The sequence below is a fragment of the Rhinolophus sinicus genome, linkage group LG02 (genome assembly GCF_036562045.2).
Source record: "Rhinolophus sinicus isolate RSC01 linkage group LG02, ASM3656204v1, whole genome shotgun sequence".
NCBI lineage: Eukaryota > Metazoa > Chordata > Mammalia > Chiroptera > Rhinolophidae > Rhinolophus > Rhinolophus sinicus.
In genome coordinates, this window is record NC_133752.1 from 162,519,532 (window position 1) to 162,533,113 (window position 13,582).

The 13,582-nt window shown below is 38.3% G+C and overlaps 1 protein-coding gene across 17 annotated transcripts in view; it reads right to left on the reverse strand.

The window, feature by feature from the left end:
• The window catches only part of PPFIBP1 (PPFIA binding protein 1), a 170,744-nt gene that overhangs the window by 106,304 nt on the left and 50,858 nt on the right, over positions 1–13,582 (reverse strand). For all 17 annotated transcript variants that reach the window (XM_074325884.1, XM_074325891.1, XM_074325886.1 and 14 more), the window contains one exon: positions 3,674–3,769. The gene's annotated coding sequence lies outside the window, so the exon portion shown is untranslated. The remainder of the gene's footprint in view (positions 1–3,673; positions 3,770–13,582) is intronic.

Below are 13,582 nucleotides of genomic sequence, written 5' to 3' on the forward strand. Positions count from 1 at the left end.
AATTCTATTTAATCCAATATTTAATTTCAATGGTAATTTTAAAATATTGCATTGTGATAAATATCTTCAACATCTAGAATGATAAAACAAACTCAAATTTTATTTGAGACACTCCCAACTGTGTGACTGCAATGTGGGAACTGAGAATTTCAGTAGAGACATGAGATTAAGGCCAAAAACAGCTTTCATAATCCAACTATGTCATATATTTATATGCAATATCTTGAATATTTATTTATGTAGTTCATATAACAACATACACACCCTTTAATGAATAGAGCAAATGGTTAAAGCAAATGCCGGTGTGAAAAGGAATTTATATATACTCACATAGCCTTGTATCAGCCACAATAGTCTGGTCATTTGGTTTTTTTCATGCTGTGGACATTAACTATTCTGTTAACCTTGGTCATATTTTAAATTACTCCTTCCCCCACTATCATAAGTACCAAAATCTGCTGTCATAAGAACTTTTGACTTGGACCCTGACCTGAGAAAGAATCTAGCATTTATAAAAATACACACAAAACTAGGTATTACACTTAGATGATTCATAGAATCCTCCTTTGTCTCAAAGGGCCCATCTAAAACTAACTTCCTGATTTTACATATGAGGAAACTGAGAGCCAGGATACATGATATACCTGAAGTCCCATGGCTAGTTAGTAGAGAAGTCAGAACTAGAATTTCAGAGTCTGGGGTCAAATGTTCTCTTTGACTCAAGTCCCTCTCAAAGTTTCCTTTTTAGAACACAACACTATTCACTTGTTAGATCAAAATCTCACCAAGGGTGAAAATCAAGCTTGATTACCACCATATGCCCCAATAGCTAGTTTACACCATATGCCCCAAGCTTGATTACCACCATATGCCCCAGAATTCGCTAACAGGTGGAAAGATGTCACCAACCACAGCCAGTTGGAATGTACACCCTATAATAGCTGTGGTCTGGAGTGAATCACCCACATAGCCTCTCCCCAAAGCCCCCCGAAACATAAGGACACTTCTTTGAAAATGCCTGGCAAGAGTTGAGAGTGTAATATATGAAATTACCATTTTCCTTTGTGCACAATGACCCAACTTTCCCATGAACTTCAGCTCCACGAACCTCTTCTTGAACTAACCACCGAGTAAAGCAGTTCTAACAACCAAGAATGGCTTCAGTGACTCATCTGGGGAGGGACATGCCAAGGACACATGGACAATTGTTGCCTTCATCTTTCCTCTGAGTTTTAGCTTAAGGTGAGGCAAGTAGGAAAACATTTTTGTTAAGTGTTCCCACCATACTTAAAAAAGAAACAAACTTTATCTCATAGTTTTAAGAATGACCTGAAAATTCCTGTAGTATCATATACAGAGTCAAACAGGTGATATTAGTAGTAAGATCAAAAAAATAGTAAGCATAACGGCTATGTGCAGTGTCAGTGCAATGTGCCCAAAAGCACACGGCTAACACTACTGCAGTAAATCTCCATAGCAAACCTATATGGTGAGCATATTAATATCCCCATTTCACACATGAGAAAGCTGACCCAGAAGGTCATGGGAAAAGGTGGTGGAGCAGTGATCTGAAAGAAAACCGGTCTCACACCAAAGCCCACGTATAAATGCTCATATCCATATTCGTTCAAAAAACTCCTTTTTTTTCCCTAGTTTAATAATTGTTCATTTTTAAGTTCATTCTTCACTTCAAGAGTCATACTTTAGGGACTAATTTTCAAGCTTTCCTTAAAACAAAAGTTAAACTTTAGAGGTTTGTTCAGAAAATGCTTGGAGAGCTCCTTCTGAGATCCAGCCTGCCTGTTTGGATCAATTTTTATTTCTCGATTCTTCTTTCTAGACTCTTCAGTTCTCATAGGCTGAGTCTTCCCCTGGGTTGTCACTTTTCCAGGCTCTTGCGCTGGCTGGTGAGATATCCTGACTATTTCTAGGGGAGCCCAGACACCTCTCTTCTGGATCTATTTTCTCTTCCTCTCTGTAATTCCTTCCTGCATCCAACCAAAGCCCTTCTCTGCCAGGGAAGCAAGCCTTACCATTTCACACACGTACTATCAGGGAGGGCTTCTACCTGGCCACATGCCCAAGAGACTACCTGAAATCAACTTGTCTGCTTTCAAAGATGTTTACTTCAACATCTCTCCAGAGCTGCAGAATCTAAACTACTGAGCGATCCCTGAACAAACAAAATACAATCATCACCAAAACATAGGCACAAGAATACTCATTGGCGCACTGGTTGTAATACACCCAAACTAGAAAGCTACCTAAATGTTCAGCAACTGCAAAAGAGATAATTAAATAACATAATAGCAATGAAAATGAAAAAAATGTGATTTATCTGTGATATTGCATATCACAGATGAATTCCACAAACATAATAAGGAAAATTAAGCCAGACACAAAAGAATATATACGGTATGATCATATTTCCATGAACTTTAAAAACAGGCAAAACTAATCAATGGCGTTAGAAATCAGGAACTCGGTTACTCCTGGGAGCATCAGGAGAGGAGGGTTCTGAGTGCTGCTTATTTTCTGTTAATCCAGGTGCTGTTACACTCTGTGTCCACTTCGTGACAATTATTCCAACCAGCCGTCCACTAATGACTTGTGATCTTTCCTCTATGTATAAGATACTTCAGTAAAAAGCTGACTGAAAAAGACCCTGGAGAACATCTAGTCTGCTCTCCTCAGCTGGCATAAGAGCAATTGTTTCCCATGGAGGTTAAATGTCTCAAAGATACACAGGAAATCCACGGAAGGGCTGGGACTGGACATTAGATCTGTTAACTCCCCATCCAGGTATCAAAGCTTCCACTCAAACATGGGAGGATGTTTCTCTAACTTCCTTCTTTGTTGTGACTATAGCCAAGCTTTAGAAGGACTAGGATCACATTCTTATTAATAAAACAACCCAGAAGATTCCAGTCTCCTATCAACAGCTGCGCCAGGAAAAGCTTTAAACACTATTTAGGATATTGCACGTCAGAAAATCAGACAGCGCCATGTTCACACCACTTACTAGCTGTGTGACCATCAGCACGCTCCGTACCTCCCTGTGAATCTCAGTATTCTCATCTAGATCCCTGAAATACTAACTCCGACTTTGCCAGGAGGATAAGGTAATAGTGTCAGAGCAGTACCTAGCACATGGCAAGCACTCAGAAAAAGTAGGTGTTGAATCATTATTGAATTATCATTAAATAATTAAGATTATTATTATTACTGAGCAAGAGAAACAGGGAGCAAAGGAGTAAATAAGCTTATATGAAAACACCTCATTTTCTAAGCCTACAGGGTCATTACCGGGTCGACCAGTGATTCTCACTGGCTTAGATGGGACACTGAAATGGTCTGTGGGATAAAGAATGCAGTGCTTTTTAATGTGCTAGCAGGTCTATGTTTTCCTTCTCAGAGCCAAAAAAAGATGTGCTTGTTGACTGTCACAACATGCCTAAATTCTACAGCTATCTATGTTACATTACTTTTAGAATTAAAAAAAAACTTTTAAAGAGGGAGGTGAGTCACAAATTCTCAAAGATATAATGAGTAGACTGACACAGTCCATTAACTTTACTACTGGGAAAAAATTTACACACTGAGTATACAGAAAGGTAATTGCAGGCTTTAAAGATGTCAGAAATGAGCAATGATGAGGAGTGAGTTTACTTACATTAAAAATAAAACAGGTTTAATATTGAGTTTCTTCTTCAGCTCTTCAAATTTTGCACGTACTTATTAGCAAACTGATCCATAAAGTTCTTTAATACTGAAAAAGAAACAAAGATAGAAAAGCTAGATTAAAACCAATTTCAAATTACAGTACACCAGAAAAAAATAAAACCTACAGATGGTAATTGTATAAGCAAAAAAACAGCAAACTAGATAACACATGTGTAATTAAAAACAAGAAAATGTGGGCGACTGGATGGCTCAGTCAGAGCATGAGCTCTGAATGAGAGGGTTGCCAGTTCGATTCCCCCAAGGGCCAGTGAGCTGCGCCCTCCACAACCAGATTGAAGACAACCAGCTGCCATCGCTTCCAGAGGGGTGGCCAGATGGCTCTGTTGGTTAGAGAGCCAGCTCTCAACAAGGTTGCCAGTTCAATTCCCTCAAGGGATGGTATTCTGTGCCCCCTGCAACTAAAGATTGAAAAGAGTGACTGGACTTGGAGCTGAGCTGCGCCCTCCACAACTAGATTGAAGGACAACTACTTGGAGCTAATGGGGCCTGGAGAAACATAATGTTCCCCAATATTCCCCAATTAAAAAAAAAAAAAACACAAGACAATGTGTTAAGGACCAATAAATGGATTTAACTGACTAACTTCCTTCCATTAATCCTTCCATCATTTCTTCCGACCCCTTCCTTCGCCCCATCCAGCACACCCTCCCTCTCATTCTTCAATTAATGGACAACCTCAAATATTCCTTCCTTTGAGCCTGAATTTCTGCTGAAACCACCATCATTAATTTTTATAGCACAAAGTACCTGGCATGTGTTAGTTACTCTATGAATATTTGTTGACTAAATGAATGAACCATAGGCTTTACAATATTAAGCTGTTAAGGTTAAAAAAAATGAGAAAATTTACTGTTTTCTTGCCCCATAAGAACAATACGCAGAAAATACACAGAAACACGTATACTGTTTTTAGGCTTGTGTTTCTGGTTGATTACTTTTATCTTTAAAATAATACATACTTTAAAAATTTCCCATTAGTATATATATGGTTATGTATGTATATCCCCACCATCACAGTAATAAAATATATTTTGATAGTGAAGGGATATTTAGGAACAGCAGAAGTTCCTTTTGAGGTGCTCACTCTTCAAATATCACACTTATAACCACCTGCATCTAAATGAGAAAGCAAAGTATCTCCAAATTAAATACTAGAGATAGTACCTCCCATGTGTTTTTCAAATGTACATATAGTCAGGGCCAGTCTAGACAAACTTAAGAAAGTAGGCGTGTAGCAGCTTCCTTTTATCTGCCCCTTTTAGGAGTCAGAAACCCCAGATGTTTAATCAAGAAGGGAAACAATAGGATCAGTGCCAAAGTTACAACTTCATGGATACATTTTCTGAGGACTTTTTCATTAAAAAAAAAGAGCTTCAGAAGAGGCAGGTGTTTAACACTGCAATAAAATGCATTACTGACAATGGAATTTCAGGTATGAATGGGGGATAGAGATTGTCTTGAAGGACTTTCTCAATTCGGATAACGCATGTCTATTCCGCCTCCTGCAAAGCTGTCTTCACGTATAACCCACACATACACACCAATCCAGGTAAATTTTAAGCAATTAATGATACATACTTCGCCAAGCCTGATTTTAAGATTAGCGTGCGCTCCAAAAGTAGTTATATTAATTAGCAGTTTTCAAAGTGAATGTTCAGGAACCCTCTCCCATCGGTGCTTCTGAGAATGCAGGCAGGAGTGAGTGAATGTTTGGCAGTGGGCAAAGCAATTTCACCTTTAACTCTTTTACACTTTGATCCAAACCTTAGTTGGAGAAGAGGTTCCTTGAGCAGCTTATAAAAGGGCTGAAATTAAATCATGATTACATTAAAAGCTAGTGCAGAAAATCTCAGTGAGTTATAACATAGGTGATCCAGAACAGTCATCACACTAAAATCCAACCTCCATCCCTAACAGAAAATGTGAGTTTCAGCTTGAGTCCTAGAACACAGGTCATCCTGAATCCAAGCAGGCTGGAGGCCGGCCTTGTCTTCCTTCCTACCCAGTGCCCTCGTCTCCCGCCCAGGAACAGACAGCTGAAGGTAGAAGGACACCTTCATTGCCACGAGAACTGAACCAACAGTGAGGGGAAGAGAATAGGGTGGGTATTCCAGATGTGGGGATATAGAGAGGGGCTCCGGCAGGGAGCAAGACAGTGGTTTCTGTGAGTCAGTCACTTCCTCAGGCCCTGCCCCAATCCCTATCAGCCTCCTTGCTAGAAATTACATGAGCAAGGTTAGGGACTTCACATATGTCCAGACCTCTTGGACAGGAGTGAGGAAAGAGAAAGTCAGTGGAACAGTTTAAAGAGAAGAAAAATATATACCTATGTTCTGTAAGACACAATTCAAAACAACATGGAAAATAAGAAAAGAATATTTTTAGAGTATTATAAGAAAGTATTGCCTGAACTTGCTCCAGAGGAATTCATTTAACTAGGACGCACTGAGTGTATTCATGCCTCCCTCAGCACAGAGCTCCAATTATCTGGCCCAAACAGGACTGAATACATAAAAATATTTATAAACATAAACCATTAGACTTTTTGACTTTCCATCATGAGCCTTGTTTAAGTAAGTCAAAGATGTCCTTTGTTATACAGTTTTGATCAAATGCAAGAGGCTTTAGTCATTTCCTCAGAAACAGACGTAAGCTATAAATATGAACTAACCAACAGTTGGCCACTCACAAAAAGACTCGTTGACAAGTTTAATTTAAAAACAAGAACACATTATTAAACTGAAAAATAAGCCATAAAAAATCCAAACCCATGCAAACAACATTCCTAGCAGAAAAACCCCTAGTGTAATGACAAGGATAATTACAAAGAGCTTTTTATTTGACTCACAAACTTTTCCTATACAGATATTACAAAAACCAAAACAAAAAAGTCTGATTTGTGTTCACTTAATAAAACAAACCCTTAACATCCTGCCCAAACCTCAGATTTCAAATTCCAAGAAAATCCTCCAAACCATTAAATAAATGACTTCTGTATAGATGGAAAATACATTTACCATTGCTTATTTTCTAAATTCCTTTGATATTCTAAACAACGATCATCACAACTGAGAGTAACAACATATCAGATATGATTATTATGAAGTGAAGTTACTGTTTATTATAATAATGCCACATTTAATACTTTAAAACTAAATGAAACCCAAAGTCTCTATTCAGGTGTGACTTAAATATCTAAATCAGGAAGGAGTCTGTCCACAGGGCAAAAACAGTCTGTCACTTGTTTTTGTAAATAAAGTTTTACTGGAACACAGCCATGCCCATTCATTTACATATTTTCTATGGCTACTTTTGCAACACACAATGACAGAGTTGAGTACTTACAACAGACTAAGACCCACAAAGTATAAAATATTTATTATCTAGAGACATCATCAAAATGGCAGCGTGAGGTGAGCCTCTGTAAAGCTCCCCTGGAATTTACAACTAATCGAACAACAATAACTCCACAAAGGACTCCCTGCACAGCAGACAGGCAAGACGAAGAGGCCCACTACTGAATTCACCTAAAGGTGGGCAAATCGTGTGAGCCAGGGAGAAGGGAAGAGAGAAGTACGGAGACGGAGCCACGCGGGCGCAGGACGCAGACCCAGCTCAGTGCTCTGAGCTCGCTGCTTCCCGGAACTATCGCAGCTGCGGGAGAGGGAAGAACTCGGACTGCTAGGGCTCCACTTATGGCCCACAGGGCTGACGGGGCAGCATATAACACGGCTGAACCCAACGCTCACGGCAGAGACCTCGGAGAAAAGACTGAGGGAAGAAGGCTGAAAACGGTGGTTTAAGCCCTCATTGCCAAGCAGAGAATGGAAGTCTTAGGCACTGAGACTAGCGGCCCCCTCCCTACCCTCCCAGAGCTCGCCCCGCCTCCACCTGCCCAGCGCTAGAAGCAGAACAGTAGCAGTGTCAGATCAAAAGAACAGAATATTTGCTGTTCTGAGAACTGTGGACCGCAGACACAGATTCACAGCCCACCTAGTTCCGGCAAAGGGGAGGGAGCTGTGGAAGCAGGACCAGCTGTGGTGGTGGTCACCGCCATTGCTCTGGGCCACCTCTCACAACTCACCCCGCCTCTGGCCCCAGCTATTTGGGAGGATCCCTGCAGGAGTAAACAGAACTGCTGAAACATACGGGCTCTGAATCTGGAGCTGGAAGAGCTTTGGAACTTCAAAAGCTCTCTGCATACCCACACGTACACTGTGCCCTGTGACCCAGGTGAACTATTAACAGAGGAGAAGCCCGTCTCCCAGGGAATCCCCCCATTGTGTGAGAAGCTGGAATAGTGCAGAGAAAACATGGCACTACCGTGTGAGAGAGAAAAAAAAGGCTGCAGTCGGAGAGAAAATAAAACATTCTACCAACAAGAACTGGAAAACAAAAGAAAGACCTCTTCCAATCAACCTGTTGCAGAAGCCACTCCTGTAGATGTCTAGGAAGAGAAATAATAAATCAGTAATTGCCATGAATAACCAAGGCAACAAGACAGCTCAGAAAGAAAGTGAAAAGTCTCCAGAAAAGGAACTTAAAGATATGGAAATATGTGACTTAAATGACAGAGAATTCAAGATTGCAGTTCTGAAAAAACTCAACGAGATGCAAGAAAACACAGAAAGGCAGTTTAATGAACTCAGAAACACAATCAAAGAACAACATGAGCATTTTACGAAAGAGATTGAAATTTTAAAAAACAACCAAATAGAATTTCTGGAGATTAAGAACTCAATAGGAGAAATGAAGAATGAAATAGCCAGCTTAGGTAACAGAGTTGACCAGATGGAGGAAAGAATCAGTGACATAGAAGATAGAAACCTGGAAATTAAACGAACAGAAGAAGAAAGAGACTTGAGACTTAAAAGAAATGAAAGAACTCTACAAGAACTTTCTGACTCCAACAGAAAGAGCAATATAAGAATAATGGGCATACCAGAAGGAGAAGAAAGAGATAAGGGAACAGAGAATATATTCAAATTGTCGATGAGAAGTTCCCAAACTTGTGGACAGAACTGGATCCTTGAATCCAAGAAGCAAATAGAACACCTAATTACCTCAATCCCAACAGGCCTTCTCCAAGGCACATTGTATTGAAGCTGTCTAAAATCAACGACAAAGAAAGAATCCTCAAGGCAGCCAGGAAAAAGAAGACGGTAAGCTACAAAGGAAAGCCCATTAGATTACCATCAGATTTTTCAGCAGAAACTCTACAAGCCAGCAGGGAGTGGAACCAAATATTCAAACTATTGAAAGAGAGAAGTTATGAGCCAAGAATAATATATCCAGCAAAGACATCCTTTAGATATAAAGGACGAATAAAGACCTTTCCAGACATATAGAAGCTGAGGGAATGTTCTAATACATGACCTGCACTACAAGAAATACTAAAGGAGGCTATTCAACCACCATCAACAGGGACAATTTGTGGCAACCAAAACATAAAAAGGGGGAGAGTAAAGGCCAGAACATGAATATGGGAATGTAGAAAGTAAGCATGCTGAAGAAAATGAAATACTCTAAATATCAAACTTTCTTTTACATAAACTTAAGGGCAACCACTCAAGAATCCAGAGCAGAAATACATACTATAATAAAAGAAGAAATAGAGGGAAACATCATAGAATACTACCACACAGAAATAATAGACAACAACAAATAGGGAAAGAAACAATGGAGACACAGCCATACAAGAAAACTAATGATAGAATGACAATAATCCTCTCTTATCAATAATCACTCTAAATGTAAATGGACTGAACTCACCAATCAAAAGGCACAAAGTAGCAGATTGGATCAAAAACTAAACCCAACCATATGCTGTCTCCAAGAGACACATCTCAGCTACAAGGACAAGCATAGACTCAAAGTGAAAGGGTGGAAATTGACACTCCAAGCAAATGGTACCCAGAGAAAATCAGGTGTAGCCATAATGATATCAGATGAAACAGACTTCAGGGTGAAAAAGATAACAAGAGACAAAGATGGACATTTCATAATGGTAAAGGGGACTATACAACAAGAAGACATAACAGTCATCAATATTTATGCCCCCAATCAGGGAGCACAGAAATATACCAAGCAACTACTAACAGAACTAAAGGGAGAAATTGACCAAAACACAATTATACTAGGGGACTTAAATACATCATTGACAGCTATGGATAGATCATCCAAACAGAAAATAAATAACAAAATAGCAGCCCTAAATGACACATTAGATGAAATGGACATAATTGACATTTATAGAGCACTTCATCCTAAAACATCAGACTATACATTCTTTTCTAGTGTACATGGAACATTCTCAAGGATAGACCATATATTGGGACATAAAATCAGCCTCAGCAAATTTAAGAAGATTGAAATCATACCAAGCATATTCTCTGATCACAAGGCTTTGAAATTGGATATCAACTGCAAAAAGAAAGCAGGAAAAAACACAAATACATGGAGATTAAACAACATACTTTTAAAGAAGGACTGGATCAAAGAAGAAATTAGAGGAGAGATCAAAAGATACATAGAAACAAATGACAATGAAAATACATCCTACCAAAATTTTTGGGATGCAGCGAAAGCAGTTTTAAGAGGGAAATTTATATCATTACAGGCCTATCTCAAGAAACAAGAAAAATCCCAAATAAATAACCTCATGTTACACCTTAAAGAACTAGAAAAAGAAGAACAAGTAAAACCCAAGGTCAGCAGAAGAAAGGAAATAACAAAAATCAGAGCAGAACTAAATGAAATAGAGAACAAAAAGACAATAGAAAAAATTAATGTGACAAAGAGCTGGTTCTTTGAAAAGATTAACAAAATTGACAAACCCTTGGCTAGACTCACTAAGATAAGAGAGAAGACACTAATTAACAAAATCAGAAATGAAAAAGGGGAAGTTATCATGGACACCACAGAAATACAAAGGATCATCCAAGAATACTATGAAGGACTATATGCCACCAAATTCAATAACCTAGAAGAAATGGACAAGTTCTTAGAAACATATAGCCTTCCAAGGCTGAACCATGAAGAACTGGGAAATATAAACAGACCGATCACCAGTCGTTAAATTGAATCAGTCATTCAAAACCTTCCCAAAAGCAAAAGTCCGGGACCAGATGGCTTCACTAGTGAATTCTACCAAACCTTCAAAGAGGATCTAATACCAATCCTGCTCAAACTCTTCCAAAAAATTGAAGAAGAGACAGTACTCCCTAACTCATTTTATGAGGCCAACATTACCCTGATACCAAAACCTGGTAAGGACAACACAAAAAAAGAAAACTACAGACCAATATCTCTGATGAATACAGATGCAAAAATCCTAAACAAAATTCTAGCAAATCAAATACAACAATGCATTAAAAAGATTATTCATCACGACCAAGTGGGGTTCATCCCTGGGGCACAAGGATGGTTCAACAACTGCAAATCCATCAATGTGATACATCACATAAACAAAATAAAGGACAAAAATCATATGATTATATCAATTGATGCAGAAAAAGCATTTGACAAGATACAACATCCATTTATGATTAAAACACTCAATAAAATAGATATAGAAGGAAAATACCTTAACATAATAAAGGCCATATATGACAAGCCCTCAGCTAATCTCATCATTAACGGTGAAAAACTGAAGCCCTTTGCTCTACGTTCAGGAACACGACAGAGCTGTCCCCTATCACCTCTGCTTTTCAACATAGTGTTGGAAGTCCTTGCCAGAGCAATCAGGCAAGAGAAAGAAATAAAAGGCATCCAAATTGGGAATGAAGAAGTTAAATTATCACTCTTTGCAGATGACATGATGCTATATATAGAAAACCCTAAAGACTCCACCAGAAAGCTATTAGAAACAATCAACGAATACAGCAAAGTTGCTGGCTACAAAATCAACGTACAAAAGTCCACTGTATTCCTATATACTAACAATGAAATTTCAGAAAAAGAAATACAAAAAACAATTCCTTTTGCAATTGCAGCAAAAAGAATAAAATACCTAGGAATAAACTTAACCAAGGATGTGAAAGACCTATATGCTGAAAACTATAAGACATTTTTGAAAGAAATTGAAGAAGACACAAAGAAATGGAAAGACATTCTGTGCTCATGGATTGGAAGAATCAACATAGTTAAAATGGCCATATTACCCAAAGCAATATACAGATTTAATGCAATCCCCATCAAAATCCCAATGGCATTTTTTAAAGAAATAGAACAAAAAATCATCAGATTTGTTTGGAACCACAAATGACCCCGAATAGCCAAAGCAATCTTAAGAAAAAAGAAGCAGTATCACACTCCCTGACTTTAGCTTGTACTACAGGGCTACAATAATCAAAACAGCATGGTATTGGCAGAAAAACAGACACATAGACCAATGGAATAGAATTGAGAACCCAGAAATAAAACCACATAAATATGGACAGATAATTTTTGACAAAGAAGCTAAAAACATACAATGGAGGAAAGACAGCCTCTTCAATAAATAGTGCTGGGAGAATTGGATAGCCACATGAAAAAGAATAAAACCAGACTGCTATCTGTCACCATGTACAAAAATTAATTCAAAATGGATCAAAGACTTAAGCATAAGACCTGACACAATAAACTGCATAGAAGAAAACATAGGTACTAAATTTATGGACCTTGGGTTCAAAGAGCATTTTATGAATTTGACTCCAAAGGCAATGGAAGTAAAAGCTAAAATAAATGAATGGGACTGTATGAAACTTAAATGCTTCTGCACAGCAAAAGAAACTATCGACAAAATAAAGAGGCAACCAACTGAATGGGAGAAGATTTTTGCAAACAGTTCCTCCGGTAAGGGGGCTAATATCCAAAATACACAAGGAATTCATGCAACTCAACAACAAAAAAACAAATAAACCAATTGAAAAATGGGCAGAGGACCTGCAGAGACATTTCTCCACAGAGGACATACAAATGGCAAGTAGACATATGAAAAAATGCTCAACATCACTAATCATCAGAGAAATGCAAATAAAAACCACAATGAGATATCACCTCACCCCAGTCAGAATGGCTATCATCAACAAGACAAATAGTAACAAGTGTTGGAGAGGCTGTGGAGAAAAAGGAACCCTCATATACTGTTGGTGGGAATGCAGACTGATGCAGCCGCTATGGCAGGCAGTGTGGAGGTTCCTCAAAAAATTACGAATAGAATTACCATATGACCCAGCAATCCCTCTACTGGGTATCTACCCAAAAAATCTGAAAACTTTTATCCATAAAGACACATGTACTCCAATGTTCATTGCAGCTTTGTTTACAGTGGCCAAGACATGGAAACAACCAAAATGTCCTTCGATAGATGAATGGAGAAAGAAATTGTGGTATATATACACAATGGAATACTATTCGGCGGTAAGAAAAGATGATATAGGAACATTTGTGACAACATGGATGGATTGAGATTATAACGCTAAGCAAAATAAATCAGACAGAAAAAGTAGACAACCATATGATTTCACTGATATGTGGTATATAAACCAAAAACAACAAAAGAACAAGACAAGCAAATGAGAAACAAAACTCATAGACACAGACAATAGTTTAGTGGTTACCAGAGGGTAAGGGAGGTGGGGGGTAGTAGATGAGGGTAAAGGGGATCAAACATATGGTGATGGAAGGAGAACTGACACTGGGTGGTAAACACACAATGTGATTTATAGATGATGTAATACAGAATTGTGCACCTGAAATCTATGTAATTTGACTAACAATTGTCATCCCAATAAATTACAAAATAATAATACAAAAAAATAATAAATAAATAAAAATAAATAAATAAATAAAATAT